General features: G+C 44.0%; 1 long non-coding RNA gene across 1 annotated transcript; it reads left to right on the top strand.

Annotated features, from left to right (window-relative positions):
• The first annotated feature begins 814 nt into the window (after window positions 1–814).
• Window positions 815–8,379, top strand: LOC107180686. The gene is made up of 3 exons (XR_001511441.2): window positions 815–881; window positions 1,375–1,512; window positions 8,170–8,379. It is a non-coding gene; the product is annotated as an uncharacterized LOC107180686 (long non-coding RNA).
• Window positions 8,380–17,495: the final 9,116 nt, after the last annotated feature.

Genomic DNA, 17,495 nt, shown 5'->3' with positions numbered 1-17,495 from the left:
CTAACTGTTTCCTTCGCTGTGCAGAAGGTTTTTATTTTGAGGAGGTCCCAATAGTTCATTTTTGCTCTTGTTTCCCTTGCCTCTAGAGACGTGTTGAGTAAGAAGCTGCTGCAGCCAAGGTCAAAGAGGTTTTTGTCTGCTTTCTCCTCGAGGATTTTGATGGCTTCCTGTCTTACATTTAGGTCTTTCATCCATTTTGATTTTTTGTGTCTGGTGTAAGAAAGTGGTCCAGGTTCATTCTTCTGCATGTCGCTGTCCAGTTTTTCCAGCACCACTTGCTGAAGAGACTGTCTTTTTTCCATTGGATATTCTTTCCTGCTTTGTCAGAGATTAGTTGGCCATACGTTTGTGGGTCCATTTCTGGGTTCTCTATTCTGTTCCATTGATCTGAGTGTCTGTTCTTGTGCCAGTACCATACTGTCTTGATGATTACAGCTTTGTAGCACAGCTTGAAGTCTGGGATTGTGATGCCTCTTGCTTTGGTTTTCTTTTTCAAGACTGCTTTGGCTATTCGGGGTCTTTTCTGGTTCCATACAAATTTTAGGATTATTTGTTGTAGCTCTGTGAAGAATGCTGGTGTTATTTTGATAGGGATTGCATTGAATATGTAGATTGCTTTGGGTACTATCGACATTTTAGCAATATTTGTTCTTCCTATCCAGGTGCATGGAATGTTTTTCCTTTTCTTTTTTACACATGTAAGCTTTTATAAAATATTTATAATTGTTCATTTGTGAGCAATAATAATTTTTACCATTTGCTGGGTTTGCTCTTCTTGGCTATAGTTTACTTTTTTTTTTTTTTTTTTTTTTAACAAGCCCAGTATTTTCCCGAAGTAAATTTTGCGGTTTTCACATTTACCAACAGTATGTGATTCTCAAGTAAGCTTTTTATCTATAACCAATTTTACTGTGTATCATTTTGGCCCTTGTCAGTTTCATTTTGGTGCTTAAGATCAAATTGACTCAAAATGACAGAATAGAAATGGCACGCTTCAGCCCATGGATAGCCAAGGGGAGGTGTCCAGGGCACAGGATATTTCTGGACAGCTAGGGGGAGTGTGGAGAGAAACCTGGCATCAAAAATAAATTTGAGAGTCATTTTCATCTGGGTGTTGAGGCCAAGGGAAGAGGTGATACCTCACAAGAGTGTGTGTAGACCATGAGAGAAGAGCACCCAGGAACATTAAGAGGAGCACCAACATTTGGGAAAGAAATGGCTAGAAGAGGAGAAAATGAGGGAGAGGCAGGAGGTAGGAAGAAGCCCGCGGGAGGCATTATCATGGAAGCCAGGTCAAGGAACGGAATGGTGGGTGACGATGGATGCTGCAGAGGTCATGTAGGACCCATACTGAAACGCGTCCTTTGGATTTAGCAACAACATCATCACTGTGCTCAGTGAGAGACATCTCAGGAGTGGAGAAAGAAATACCCAGCTGGATATATTCGTCAGAGGAGTGAAAAGGAACTGAAGGACGGAGACCATCGTACAGCCATTGTTGGCTGTAAGAAGGTAAGTATGTTTATTTATTAACTAGTTTATTTATTTCCTTTTAGTAGGAGAGAGCCTTGAGCGTGGTTATGCACTGATTGTTGGAGGGAGAGGATGAACGTACATGAGAATTGGAATGGGATCCCCAAAAGAGTGCGATGGAACTGTCCTGCTGTCTGGGGGTGGGATCTGACATCAGTCTTGCTGCCTTAAAGCTCCATATCCAGTGAGGCATCAGCGGCCATGTGCCCCAGAAGACATAACCATCATAAATCAGCCCATCCAACTGGGCTCCTAGTTTGGTGTCTCCCAAATAATCCTGAATCCTGACTGGACTCGGAGCTCTACCCTGAACTATTACCATTTGCTCGGCACTCACACACCTCAGTCGAGGGGATCTTAAGTATTGTCCTTAAACCCACGATACTATCAACTGCCCTGACCCTTGAAAATTACTGCTTCGAAAATGCCCTGTCGCCACATTCTGCCCACGGCATCAGATAATGCTGCAATATCCTCGCTCGACAGTTGTGAGCTGGGCATTTTACCACATCTACTCAGATCCACCACTCACAGGGCAGATAAAACAGAAAACAACACCACTTTGCCATGACCCCGCCCGTTCCCTGCTCCTTCCATTTGTCGTGGGACTACACAAGTTACGGCAAAACCTGGGTTGCCTCCCACATAATGGGGCAGTTGCCAAGGCACATGCCATCTGTCCATCTAGGAGCGCCCACCTAGCCATTCATCTGTCTCTTCACTTCATAATTGTTGGGCACTTAACAGCACCAGGCACGGTGGTAAGCCGTGGCGGTTAAACTATGAAGGGACAATGTCTCTGTGCTCTCAGAGCTCATGTCCTGGCAGGTGAGCAAATCTCTGTTGCAATATCGTGTGACAGACAGGCAAGGGAAAGAACCAGTTCGTCTAGGTAAGCAGCGACTGGGAGGTTGCCTTAACTTAATTTTATTTTTTTTTTAAATCTATAACAATTTTATGAGGTCAATTGAACATATGAAGTGTGGGCTTCTTATCCCAATGTAATTATTTCATGTGCCAGTTCACACAGTTCCAAAGGTTAACTTTATTTATGGAGGTGGATAGGTTCCAAGATGGTGATTCCCATAAAGAAAACCTGTCTCCATAGGTCATGACCAAGATCAGCTCCTGAACTTGCAGGACTCCAAAGAAAGGGCATTCTCTTTGAATATTTTTAGCTAGTATCCCCTTTCACCCTGTCCCTGTTCTCCTGTTATTGTCGATGTTAACCTTCGGGATGAAGTGCAGGACAATCCTGTTGGCTGTTCTGGAGCGAAGTGTGTTTGTTTGACCTCTGTGGAATTTAGTTGTGGGCACATGAATAAAATAAAGGTGGACTGAGGGGTCAATCTGCATCTCTCCCTGACAAGTTCTCCAAGCTTCTGCCTTTGTGTGCTTTGCCGTTTCCTGACCCCAACTGACATGCCACTGCCTCCGGGTCCGAGCACTTGGCACCCTGCATGTGGATGGGACACTGAGGCAGGACAGCAAGGGGTTGGGGGAGCCCTGAGAAAGCCAGAGACACCCTGCTTGGTTTCTGTGCACCAAGCTGCTATTCCCCTGGGGGTCTAAGCATGTCTGATGAGGTGGAGAAAAAAATCAGAGGTCTTGGGCACACATTTCATCCCCCAGATGGAGATGTGTAATGAACACTACAGTAAAATCATCTCTAAACCAATTTAATATGAACTTTACACTCACATTAGAACAGAGCGTTGGAGAAAGAAAAGGGGAGGAAACCCTCACTCCATCCGGGGTTTTTCTGCACTTTCTCTCTGACACATGTCACAGTTCCTGGATCTTGTGGCCTACCAAACAATGGGTGGGGACCCATTTAATCTTTGTTTCCAGTCCCCAAAGTTCCCTGTGCACAATGCTTTATATCTAATGGGTCTCGCCGTGTTTCCCTGTCTTGCCTGGAGCACAGGACTCTGGCTAGGCTGCCCCTGGAGCCCTCTGCCCAGAGGCTTCTGGGCCTATAACCATTTCTTCTTTTTTTTTCTAATGTTTACTTTTGAAAGAGAGAGAGCATGAGTGGGGGAGGGGCAGAGAGAGAGGGGGACAGAGGATCCTCAGTGGGCTCTCTACGCTGACAGTCTGATGTAGGGCTCCAACTCACAAACTGTGAGATTGCCACCTGAGCCAAAGTCAGACGCTTAACCGACTGAACCGCGGAGGTGCCCCATGTAACAATTTCTGGCACGAGTGTTTCCCTCCCTGCCTGGAATGATAGATCGTGTTCTCAGAACCCCAGATGTCATTTCCCCCTTCTTCCTCATGGGCTCCTAGGGTGGGGGGTGGGGCAGTGAACGTTAGCCAGGCAGGCCCTTATCTTCTACCCTCCATATCTGCTCCTCGAGGCAGTGAACCCACAGCTGCCTCCTGCTTCAGTCCAGCAGGGAGCTGGGAGAGAAGGAGGAACTCACCGGGAGAGGAAAGTCACCTATTAGTGTCATAAAACAGCACCCTGCCCCACAAGCACAACTGCTAATAGAGAGTCTTCTCTAAATATTTAGAAAAAAGTATTTTTAACTTAAAAAAAAGTAGCGGTGAGTGACAAAGATTTCAGGCAAGACTGAGGGAGAGTTTGCAAACTGGTGGAGAGAAGGTTTGGGGAAGTGCTGTCTTGTCCCTGCTGTTCCTCCCTTCCTGTCCTCTTGTCCCTTCGTCTTGGCCGTTCTCTTCCTGAGCCATACTGTCTTTCTCTGTCCATTCCCCATCGTCTTTCTGCCACAGTCCTTCACTCTCATCTGACACCGATCCTAGGAAAGCCATGCAGAGGCTTGACCAGACACTCATGGGTTCCCCTACTTTGGGAATCTATTCAGGGGGCCGAACGCCACGGTTTGATTTCTCCATGGGAATCGCTTCTGTAAAATAGTCCTAATTTCTTCATGAAGTATTTTCATTGCTTTTTTTTTTTCTTTACATTTAATTTTGCCTTTTGAGTATTTGTAACATTTATGTGACTCCGAAGTCAAAATCATGTAGTTAGACACAGGGCACTCTAGTTTCCGTCCTTTATACCCTCCACCCTGTTTGCTGCAGCTGTCTACAGGGAATTAATTTTGCTACTGCTTTATTCTTCCAGCGTCTCTTTTTGTGAATGTAAGAATATATATATGAAAGGTGGCATATGACTTAGCAGTTTGGACCTTGCTTTTTGTGCATAACAATTTATCTTTCTATCCACAGATAGGTAGATAGGGAACTTCATTTTTCTTTAAGGCTCAATATACAGAATCGTGGGAACATATCATAGTTTATAAGTCCTCTATTGATGAACGTTTGGATTATTTCTAACCTGCTATGATAAATAATGGCACAATGCATAGTCTTCTGTATCTGTCACTAACTTTATTTTAATAAAAAAGAAAAATAGGAGGAGAGGTGGGAAGGTAGGAGGAGGTGAGAGGGAGACATGAAAAGAGAAGGAAAGAGATGCTTGAGTTTTTAAAAAGATAGTCCCCTGAATAAGAATATGTTTTTAAATGTTTGTTTTTGAGAGAGAGTGAAAGAGAGAGAGAGAGAAGAAGAGGGGCAGAGAGAGAGAGAGAGACAGAAGATCTGAAGGAGACTCTGCATGACAGCAGAAAGCCCGATGTGGGGCTCCAACTCACAAACCATGAGATCATGACCTGAGCCGAAGTCGGACACTTAAGCAACTGAGCCACCCAGGAGCTCCAAGAATATTTTTGAAAGAAGTCCTGGATGTCCTTTAAGGAGTTAACTGACATTCCAAAGTGTTCCCTATTCCTTATGCTTTTGTGCCCCATGAGAGGACTCCACGAAATACCCCTGTTGGTCTACAGCCATTGGCTTACTTAATGGGAGACCCTGATCTGTGTGGCCATTTAGGTTTGTCTTGGTAGGTAGGGTTGACTTGTCCACGTAAGCAGGGTAGAGTCTCAAGATACCAGGAAGCCTCCTCTCCAGCATATTCTCTTGATTGTTACTGATTCCTTTGACAGAGGTAAGCCTTTCACTCAGAGCCACCAGTAGGAGAGCACGTGCTGACCTCAGTGTGTAAATGGCATCTTAGGATTTTGGGGTGTCAATTCCAATGTGTGGGTTCCCCCCCACCGCATATCAAGCAAACTTCTGACGCCAGCTGGGTGTTCTACAAATCACCTCAATTCTGACGCTGTCTACCCAGAGATGGAATCAGATTCCATAGGTTAAGGACTCAGTCCCACAGGGCTGTCCCCACTTCAGATGCCAGTTGTAAGTCCAGGCTGTCACCTGTGCTTCTGGCTGCCTGGCTATAAATCAGAGGTTCCCAAGACTTCCTCTTGGGTTTGACTAAATTGCTAGGGCGGTTCACAGAGCCTAGGAAAGCAGTTTATTCACTAATCTACCAATTTATGAAAAGGCTATTAAAGGTTTCAAATCAATAGCCAGATGAAGGGATACATAGGACAAAGTCATTAACAAAGGAGCGTCTGTTCCTGTAGAGTTTGGGGCCTGGTACAGTGACACATGGAAGCCTTCTAGTTCCCCAATCTCAAAGCTCTCTGAACCCTGTCCCTTCGGGTTTTTATGGAGGCTTAGTTACATAGACATTGTTGATTAAACCATTGGCCATTCGCGACCGACTCAACCTTTAGCCCCTCTCCCCTCCCTGGAAGTCAGAGGATGGGACTGAAAGTTCCAACCCTCTAATTATATGGTCTGTTCCCCTCCCAGCCAGCTCCCATCCTTAGCTACTTTCCAAAGACACCTCTTTTACATATAAAAGGCACCTTTAATATTCCCAACCCTTAGGAAATTCCAAGGGTTTTGGGAACTCTGCCAGGAACCAGGATGAAGAACAAATACATTTTTTCTTATACAATCACAATATTGCACACCTCTAGCGGGCACTTCCTTTCGAAGACATTTTGACAGAGCAGAGGACAGAGCAAGTGTGATGATGTCCAGTCGTGGAAGACGGAGAGGGTATCTTCGGACAGAGGAAGGAGAGACTGGGAGTATATCACACATTTCCCAGGGGTTCACCGGAAAGTCTCCCACGCTTTTCAAATGTAGCGCGCCTCATGCAATGATAGTATTTTCACCCCCGAAGCTGTTGCACCTTCTCGTGTGAATTCCGATCCCCTTTCCTTGGTTCACTGAAAACTAGAAACGTCAGTTATTTGTATTTCCTTCTTTGCCTCACCTGTATCCACCCTGCAGACGTTCTTGTTCTGTCCCCAGCTCTTCCATCCTCTGTTGCCCTAGGACAGTTTTTCCATGGGTCTTGCCTGGACAATTTCAGCCGAGTGGAGCAGAAAGGCCTTCGGACTCTGGAGTCAGACTCCCTGGGTTTAATTCATCGCTCTGTATTCACTAGCGTTAACCCCCTGGCAACTCACTTAACCCCCCTGTGCTTCACTTTCCCCCTGTTATTTGCGCACAACAGCATTTGTCACATTCAGTCATGGCGAGGATTAAGTGAAATCAAATGTGGAAAATGCTTGGAACAGTGCCTAGCGTGTCATAAATACCCAATAAGCTCTAGAGACATTTCAAAAGCCTCCTAACTGGTTTCACTACCTTCTCATTTCTCTTTCTCAATTTCTCTCTATCTCCAACATGCTAGGCAGATTGGCCTCTATAACATATATGAGCCAGGCACCACCCACAATTTCCAGGGAACAATTTCCGGGATGCTTTGGACCCTCGCAAGCTGGTTCTGCCCAGGGTCGTCTCCTGCCATGTCTCTGCAGGACTCTGTGCTCACCTGGTCCCAGCACCGCCATCTGCGTTCACATCTCTGTACCTTGTGGGCTCTCTTGCTGGGATTTCCCTCTTGCTCCTTTCCTCCTTGGTAATCCACCTCATCTTTCCAGGCACAGAGCAGATGTCATATACTCTGTAAAAATGCTTCTGACCTCTCCCTCCTCCTCTTCAAGTAATGTTGGTTGCTTCCTTGTCTATGGGCCCCGGGGCAATTTATACATCCCACCAACTTAACCCAGCTGCCCTCGAAATGTGCGTGTTCACCCCACACCACCGGTGCCCCGTGAAGGAGGAAATCACCCCATCCTGTGTATCTCAGTTCTCACAGGATTTCCTCATGACCAGATCCCTGTACACCCGTTAAAGAAAGAGACAGGGGCACGTGATGACTCAGTCGGTTCAGCCTCTGACTCTTGATTTCCACTCAGGTCATGATCTCATGGTTCAAGGGATCCAGCCCCACGTTGGACTCTGTGCTGACAGTGTGGAGCCTACTTGGGAATCCTCTCTCTCTCTCTCTCTCTCTCTCTCTCTGTCTCTGTCTTTCAAAAATAAATAAATAAACTTAAAAAAAAAAAAAAGAGGGGCACCTGGGTGGCTCAGTCGGTTAAGCGTCCGACTTCAGCTCAGGTCAAGATCTCGCGGTCCGTGAGTCCGTGAGTTCGAGCCCCGCGTCGGGCTCTGGGCTGATGGCTCGGAGCCTGGAGCCTGCCTCTGATTCTGTGTCTCCCTCTCTCTCTCTGCCCCTCCCCCGTTCATGCTCCGTCTCTCTCTGTCTCAAAAATGAATAAACGTTAAAAAAAAAATTAAAAAAAAAAAAGAAAGAAAGAAAAAGAGACAACAGGCCCCAAAAGGAGTTACTTAGTTTAAGCCCAACGTCAACAAACCAAGACTTAATACCTCCCCAATTTGCAGTTTCAGCTTCTCCCGGGAATGTGATGTTTACCCAGTCAACCTGGAATTACCCGATCAGCCCTAGTGAGGTGATCTGCATGATAGACCCCCGCCCTTCCCCCAAAAGAAGCCTGGCCGAAACAGTCCACTCTACTAAAACTTCCTTTTCTACCCCCATCTACCTATAAAAGCTTTCCATTTTGTACACTTCCTCAGAGTTCCTTTTTACTTGCTAGAGGGGATGCTGCGTGATTTGTGAATTGTTGAATAAAGCCAATTCGATCTTCAAATTCACTCAGCATTTTGTTGTCGCTGTTGTTGTTATTTTTTTTTAACATGCCTTCCCTCACAGCGTCACACATTCCACTTTGCAACACTTGCCACGGTCCCTAAACGAATTGAGGGAAAGGTTCTTTACTTTGTGGATAAAAGTGGCTGGGGAAGAAAATGGGAGAAATGAGTTCGGGGAAAGGCAGATTTTCAGGGGTCTAATGATCTCATTCCTGTGTTTTGTCTTTACTTCAAGAGCTTTTAGAGTGGCGCCTGGGTGGCTCAGTCAGTTAAGCATCCGACTTTGGCGCAGGTCATGATCTCACTGTTTACGAGAGTTTGAACCCCACATTGGGCTCTGTGCTGACAGCTCAGAGCCTGGAGCCTACTTCAGATTCCATGTCTCCCTCTCTCCCTACCCCTGTCTTGCTCATGCTCTGTCTCTCTCAAAAATGAATACATGTTAAAAAAAAAATTAAAAAAAAAAAGCTTTTAGAAACATTTAAAATAATGCACCTGTCAAACTCTGGGAGGGCCCTGCACTAACGATTTTCTGTCCCTTTCTTTGAGTGCTCATTTCCTTCCCCAGGAAGCAGTTAAGAGAGGACAGAATAAAAGCCCCTCAAACTACAAAAGAGATATGACATCATCCTATTGTACTACACAGAGAAGAGGGGGGCATGCCCTGTGGTTGTCCACTCTGGTAGTCCTTGTTTTACCAACGTGGCACTGAATTCAAATCCAAACGTTGCTGTTCTATGTTGGATCATCATCCTCCTTCAGGAAAAAATCTACTGAACACAACTGTGTCAGGTCGGGTTGCCCAGAAGCAGAGCCTGAGACAGGAATTGCCATGAACGTGATGTAGGGAATGAATGGAGGTACTGAGTCCTCAGGAGAGAGGGATGAGAGAAGAAGGCCTGGCAGGGGTATGGCTTCATCAGGGACTAACTTGGGGCCGATTCCACAGGGACGCTCCGGAGCGTGAATTGCACCATAGAGCCGGTCCCCCCTTGAGGCAAGAGTTGTGGTTTTCTAAAACTTGTGTCTGTGAGTCATTGTCCCCTTCTCTGAAGGGGGGATGGGAGAAACTTAATCTCCTGGATGAAGTATCTCCCTTTTGATTGAGCACCCATAATATCCATGACACCAACAATCTTAGAGCAGAGGAGCGGGGAAAGGGGTAAGTCAGAGGTTGCGCTGAGCACTAGAAGCAAGCTCCCTGGGGTACCTTGGGGATAGTGACGCAGGGATGGGAAAAGTGTGTGCCTGTGGTGCCTGTATGTGTGTGCCTGTGTCAGGGGAAGATGGCCGCAGGGTTTCCTGAAGTATATGGTACTGGGGCCCAGACAATGTTATTAGGATATTTAAGGAAACGATGACCTCAGAAGACACAAGTAAAGCAGCAGACATTCACTTTTGATAACCCAGGGACTATTTAAAAGGCCAGAGCTATTCTGTGTTTGTACCTTGATCTGGCAGCAATTGACTGAGGCTGCGTGTTATGCTTTCTGCCTCATTTGTCCACCTTACTTGGGATTTCCACCTGGTTTTGTAAAGTTTACTCCACATAAATAAGGCCATTCCAAAAGGGCAGTGGGGAGTTACTACAGGAAGCTCTGACTTGAGCTCTGCCCGCCCTGAGAGCTAGACAAAAATGGGGTGAGTGTTGGCCTATAAAGTTCTTATTATTTAACAAAGAAAAAAAAAGAACTATGATGTGAAGAAAGACACAAGGCTTTAACAACCCCTCCCAGTAATCTCAAGCCAAGTGGGCGGGACTCCTTGTGTAACGGGGAGCATTGTCCTTAGATGGCTCCAAACGTGACTCTTTGGTCCTCCTAGAGGTTCTAGAGCTGCCTAATGTCCTTAAGTAAGTTCCTTTTAAGAATGAATGGCCCTAGAAAGCTGGGGGACTTGAAGACAGACGTGTACCAACTTTGTAGTTTTATTTTGTTATTATTTTTTAATTTTTTAATTTTTTAATGTTTAGTTATTTTTGAGACAGAGAAAGACAGAGCATGAATGGGGGAGGGGCAGAGAGACAGGGAGACACAGAAGCGGAAGCAGGCTCCAGGCTCTGAGCCATCGGCCCAGAGCCCGACGTGGGGCTCGAACTCACGGACTGTGAGATCGTGACCTGAGCTGAAGTCGGATGCTTAACCGACTGAGACACCCAGGCGCCCCCCCCAACTTTGTAGTTTTATATATTTAAGGGTTTTTCAAAGACCCTAGCTTGTTAGTTGACTGGATATCTGTGGGTCCTATAGATATTTTTACAGCCATCAGAAGGGCCAGCATTATGTTTCTAAGGTGTTCTTTATCTGGTCTTCAGTGGATATTCTTATCTCTGCAGTCACCATTTTCTAGATGCCCGAGTAAGATCTTGCAAGAGGAGGGTTACACCTGGTGAAAGGGCCTACATGAGCCAAGTGGAGTCTTTAGATCTTAAGAACTAGATATTGTATTTTTATGTGTACACGTGTGGTTGAGGCCTATAGATTCAGAAGGTGTTTCAACAGCTCCTTAAAATAATCTCCCACAAGTCTGTAATTAGTAGCTTCTCTCCTTTTTTCTTTTAGAAGTCTGGTGCAGAAGAAATAACGGACAGTCACTTGTAGGGGTTCAGTCATTTGGGTTCTGGCTAAAGTCATAGAAGGCTCTAATGTTAGTTAGGAAATGATCTGTTAGGCCACCCAGAACACAGTAATAATATTATTTGAAAGTATTTCCAGAAAGATATTATTTCGAGCAGAGATCTATTTAACATACATATGCGTGTGCTTCTATCTATAGTGAGGTGAATTTTACACAAATCTGATTATATGCGTGTGATAGGGTGCCTGGTGTGGTAGAACTTTTTATTTAAGAGTGAACGTTGAAAGCCATACTGGAGCTGCATCCCTTCATACAAATATAAGAGTTGAGGCATGTCTTGACTTTGGAAAATGGTATACAATAAACTTAAAAAAAAAAATCTGCTGCAAAACCCTTCTTAGTTCATAGAGGTTTGGGAAGAGAACAGATGTATCTGCATAGGATCCTAAAAGCCCACTGGATGGGAAGAAAGGAAGTCAACAACCTATTCAACCGGGGTTAAAATTAGGTAAACCTGCCACAGTGGACTGTGGTCATCCTCACCTGGGTACAGTGACAAAAGAGGACACTAAGTTTTCCCAAAGGGGAATGCGTCACAGAGAAAGTGGGGTCTGGCAGTGATCTGAGTTCCACACAATAACCCCAAGTCAAAAGTAAAAGCTCAATCTGGCATACTGCGAAACTGAATTCAGAACATCCACAGGTGGAAACCAGGAAACCACTGATCTTGCGTGCTGTGACAATGAGCTGAAACATTCCATGTTGCTCCAAGGGCCACCGAAGAGTTTTAAGCAAGATAATGGCTTGGTTTTTGTATGAGAGAGCTCATTTCAGTGACCGATGTGGAGGACATATTTAAGAAAAGCAAGAATAGAGTTTGGGAGGCTGTTGACATGTTTCAGAGCAAAAGAACAGGGCCTGGGTGAACCAGTGATAAAAGGAAAAGATTCCAGCCAGAAGAGGTAAAGCTATCATGACTTGGTAATTGATTGGCTCAGGGGGACCAGTGCCTAATTTGTTTGCTATTTATGCTCTTTATTATTATTAGAAAAAGCGTGGATTGGAATAAATGGCCAATTATTCCCTTCCTGATCATTTGTTTCAGTTGTCGGTCTCTAAAAAGAAAATGATGAAGATGGGGCTTTGATTAGCTCCACTTACTTTCATAATGACTGTGGTTATCATTTCCAGTTTATTGAATGGAGTCATTGTTTTAATTTGCATAAGTGGCGTTTGGATATGCAAAAATCCAATTACGTTAAAAGCTAGGTATCAATTGATGTAGGAGAACAATTATCTAGATATGGTCGTGACATTAAAGGGAACAAATGTCTGACTCGAGAGTTTGCCAACATTTCCATTGAGTTAATGCTGGCTGCCAAAGATTGTTGGGAGGAAAACATAAAGAAAGTATAGATGATCTTAGCCAAGTAGTACCTCTGCAGATTAGAAGAATGAAGGGTATGCCTTTTTAAAAAAAAATGTTTAAATTAGAAAACCAACAAACTTTTTGTTGGAAAACGACAACAATGATAATAACCTAAAATAATATAATGGTGTATATTGCAAAAATTCAAAAGCATCCTCTCCCACAGCTTCCTACTGGCCAGGACTTGGGTGGGTAACTATTGTTAATAGGTAGGTGGCATTCTTCCTAGTAGAAAGTGTCCTTAAAGAGATTCTGGAGCCAAGAATATACAATGGAGAAAGAACAATCTCTGTAATAAATGGCGTTGGGAAAAGTGAACAAACACATGCAAAGGAATGAAACTAGACTACGGTCCTATACTACACACAAAAACTCAAAGTGGCTTAAAGACATGAATTAAGTCCTAAAACCGTAAAACTTAGAAGAACACACAGGTGGTAAGCTCCTTGCCATCAGTCTTGGTGACGATTTTTTGGCTCTGACTCCAAAAACAAAGGCAACAAAAGCAAAAATAAACATCCAACTAAAAAGCTTCTGCACAACGAAGGAGGTCATCAACAAAATGAAAAGGTAGCCTACTGAATGGAAGAAAATATTTGCAAATATCATATATATGATAAGGGGTCTATATCAAAAATATATTTTTTAAAAAAATCATACAATTCAATAGCAAAAACCAAACAATTGAAAAGTGGGAAGAGGATCTGAATGGACATTTTTTTCAAAGAAGGCATCCAGATGACCAACAGGCACATGACAAGATGCTCAACATCACTCATCATCAGGGAAATGCAAATCAAAACCATGAGATGTCACCTCACGCGTGGAAATGGCTATCCAGAAGAGAAGAGATCACAAGAGCTGTTGACAATGTGGAGACAGGGCAGCCTTGTGCATGGCTGTGGCTATGTAAATCTGTGCAGCCATGTACTTGTGCAAAATGGCACGGAGGTTTCTCAAAGAATTAAAAATAGAACTATGATATGTTCCAGCAATTCCACTTGTGAGTATTTATCCAAAGAAAATGAAAACACTAATTTGAAAAGATAAACTCACTTCATGTTCATGTTAGCATTATTTACAACAGCCAAGATATGGAAACAACCTACATGTCTATCAGTGGATAAATGGATAAAAAATGGGGGGATATGCACGCACACATGCGCACGTGCGCGCACACACACACACACACGCACACTGGAATATATCCAACCATAAAAAAGAGTGAAATCTTGCCATTTGCAAAAACATGAACGGACCTTGAGGGCATTACACTGAGTGAAATGAGGAAGACGGAGAAAGACAAATACAGTATCATCTCATTTATAGGCAGAAATAAACAACACCAACAAAAACCCAAGCTCATAGATACAGAGAGCAGGGTGTGGTTGCTAGAGGCCGGAGTAGGGGGTGGGCAAAATGAGTCAAAAGGTATAGATTTCTAGTTCAGCGTGGTGACTATAGTTAATAATACTGTTCATATTTGAAAATTGCTAAAAGAGTAGATCTTAAAAGTCTTCATTACAAGAAAAAAATATATTGGTAACTATATATAGTGATGAATGCTAACTAGACTTAAAATAGTTTTTAATCTGTATTGTTTTTGAGAGAGAGAGAGAGAGAGAGACAGAGCGGGAGCAGGAGGGGGACAGAGAGAGAGAGAGAGAGAGAAAATCTGAAGCAGGCACCAGGCTCGCAGTTGTCAGCACAGAGCCTGACATGGGGCTCGAACTCACGGACTGCGAGATCATGACCTGAGCCCAAGTCTGACGCTTAACCGACTCAACTACCCATGCTCCCCTTAACTAGACTTTTTGTACTCATTTCACAATATACACAAATATGGAACCATTGTGTTGTACACCGGACATTAATATAAGGTTATAGGTTAATTATACCTCAATTTAAAAATTTTTAAGTAAATAAAAATCAAAAATTTAAATTGAGCAAATAAAGGGAAAAAATCACACAGTCATTCCAATAGATTCAGAAAAATCAGTGGACAACATCCATCACCCGCTCAGAACAAACAAGCAAACAAAAAGGGAAGAGAAATTCTGTTGGTTTTACAGAATCTATGACAGCATGTCTTTCATCAAGGTAAACTTTGACCTATTTCCTTATCTGATAAAGTGTATTTGATGATTCAGGTCATGGCTTGCCGGATGGCCGAAAGCTAGAACTGCCTCTGGCAAGAGGTGCCGTCACATTGGGACAGTTGACAGTGAGAATAACAGAGACAGGACAGAGAGCCAGGAGAAAAGGGTCAAGTGAAGGTTGAGTACAAAAGACAGATGCCAGGCATAAAAATAGGACAAGCTTGGGAACAGAGGTTTGCAAGTGCGCCTTTTCTGCCTTCATTCTTGCTGGGATCCTAGTCACCCTAAACCCCTGCTGCCAAGTTTTACCCCCAGCCTTCTATGTATTCTCCCAAAGGTCACCAAGGGACCATTTGGTCACCTCGTTTGATGACCTTCCCTCCAATTTCACCCTCCTTAACCTTGCTCAGCGTGTGACACTGCGAACCGCAGGGAACCTTCATGAACCTTCCCCCTTTCCTTGGCTACCATGACAATGTGTTCTTCCAGTTCTGAAACGTCCCTGACCTTTCTTGTCTTAACTTCTATCCTCACACCTCCTCCTCTTCCAGTCCTCAAACTGTGGGTTTTACCTACAACTTTTCTTCTCCTGCTTTTCCTTTTTCTTCATTTAAAAAAAAATATTTATTTTTGAGAGAGAGGGAGCATGAGCAGTGAGATGCAGAGAGCGAGAGAGGGGAACGGAGGATCCAAAGTGGGCTCTGCCCTGAGAGCAGAGAGTCCCATGTGGGCTTTGAGCTCAGGAACTGTGACATCATGACCTGAGCTGAGTTGGATGCTCAACCAACTGAGCCACCCAGACACCCCTCTTTCTCTGCATTTTCTATTTCATGACTATTGAATCTGCATTTAGGGCTTCAATGATAACCCCCATGAAGGAGACTCTGAGATTTTATAGATATCTATATCTATATCTGTGTCTATATCTATCTATATCCATATCTCTGTTTTACATAAATAGATATAAGAGTATGAATCTGGCCCTGACCTTCCCTGGAGTTCCCATCTTCTGTATTCTGTTACCTTCTAGACACACACCATTAGCATTTCAAGCTTGACATCTCCAAAACAGAACTTGTCCTCTTTTCATCCAACCAGCCCCCTTAACATGGCCTAAAGGGGTCTTCCAGACCTGTCCGTGCTTACCTTTCCAGTCTCATCTCCTGCCACTCTCCCACAAGCCCCCTCTTTTCTGGTCCTACCTACCTAAATGTTGTTGCACAGACGTGTTGTGCTCCCACGCATCTCTATGCTATTAACTATGCTCCGCCCACCTGAGATGCCCTTCTCCCCCAGTCTGATTTTTTCTCCCCAGACAACCATTCTGCAACCCTCAAAACTTCTCTGAGGTGTCACCTTCTTTAGGAAAACTTGCTTGAATTCTTGGATCCAGTGCCCCACCACCAATCTCCCACAATACCCCCTGGAAGCTGCTGCTATAGAACTCTTCCCACCACGGTGTATTTGGTTGTTTCCTTGCTTGTAAATGATGAGCCCTCTGAAGAGGAGAACTATGACTTTGGTATCCGCACCCATTAGGGCCCGAAAAAGCGTTTCACACATACTAAGTACTTAGTAAGTACTGGGTAAGCGTAAGAACCAGTTTCTCCCTCCTGGCTTTTGTATTTTTGATGACGGCAAAGCCCTCTCAAATGTATATCTCTAACCCTGACCCCTCCTCCTAACTCCAGAATTATATCTTTGCAACGTCTCTGGGTTTATCACAGACAAAGGCTCTAAGCAAAGCTCCTGTTTCCTTTGTCCATGATTCCCTATCTCAGTAGGGACACAGCTATTTATCAAACTGCTCAAGGCAAAAACCTTGGAAGCATTCTTAATTTTTTTTTTCTTCCACTCCAGATCAAATCCAATAAAGAATCTTATAAGCCTTGTCTTACCTACTGTAAACAGATTCTGGCTGTTTTTCATCTTCTCTAACAATATCACATTAGTCCAATGATCGTCAATCATCGGCATGTTCACACTTGCCCCTCTACAAATGACTCTCCACCATGGCCAGAGGTCCTTAGCCTGGCTTACAAAACCCTTTAGGATTTGACCTACCCCTCATTTGTCATTTATCACTCTATTATGATAGACTCATTTCCTACCACCCCCACCTTGTGGACTCTGCTTTGCCTGCACAGGCCTCCTGGGTGCTTCTTGAACATGCCAGACCATTGCCTGCTTTGAGGATTTCCCTTTACCGTTCTCACTGCCTCAAATACGCTTCTCTCAGAACTTTGTGTGGATCTCTGACTCCCTCCCGTCTGGTCTTTGCTCAGAAGTCACTTCCAGAAAAAGGACTTCTCTGATAGCATTATCTTAAAAAGCACCTGCCTGACCCTGAATTCACTTACTCTGATGTTCATCCCTTTCCTCCCAGGTATTTTAATTTTATGTTTCTTTACATATCTATGGATGATTTCTTTTCCCTAGTACATAAGCTCCCTGAGGATAAATGATTTGTCTATCAGGCTCTTTGTTATAGCCCAGCATCTGGAAGGATTCCTGGCATTGTAGTAGAAGCTCAATAAATATTTGACGATCAATTCACTTATCCTAGTTCTTGAGGGCTGTGGGTCATCTTTAATGCCCACTTGCCCTCCTTCCTGTTTATAGTCACCGAGTCCTTTCGAGTGTCCCTTGCTCTTATTCAATTAACAGTTATTGATAACTCAGGGTATGTCTATTCTTGAGTTACTTACTTTTCGCAGCTACCACATCACATGAGGTAATTAATGCAACAAGAACTGTAAACTCTAAAGCACGACGCAAGCCATTTGCCTTCCCATCACACTGTGATGATACGAATTAGCGTTCCTTTCACTTCCAACCTGTACGGGAGCCTCTGACTGATCTTCCTTCTTCCAAATGCTCTCTAGATAATACATTCTGAACCCTGCTGCCCACTTAATCTTCTTAAAGCATTGCTATAATTATGTTCCTCT

The sequence above is a fragment of the Panthera tigris genome, chromosome B1, assembly GCF_018350195.1.
Source record: "Panthera tigris isolate Pti1 chromosome B1, P.tigris_Pti1_mat1.1, whole genome shotgun sequence".
Classification (NCBI taxonomy): domain Eukaryota; kingdom Metazoa; phylum Chordata; class Mammalia; order Carnivora; family Felidae; genus Panthera; species Panthera tigris.
Note: the sequence above shows the minus strand (reverse complement) of the source record. Positions and strands in the feature narration are given on the sequence as shown.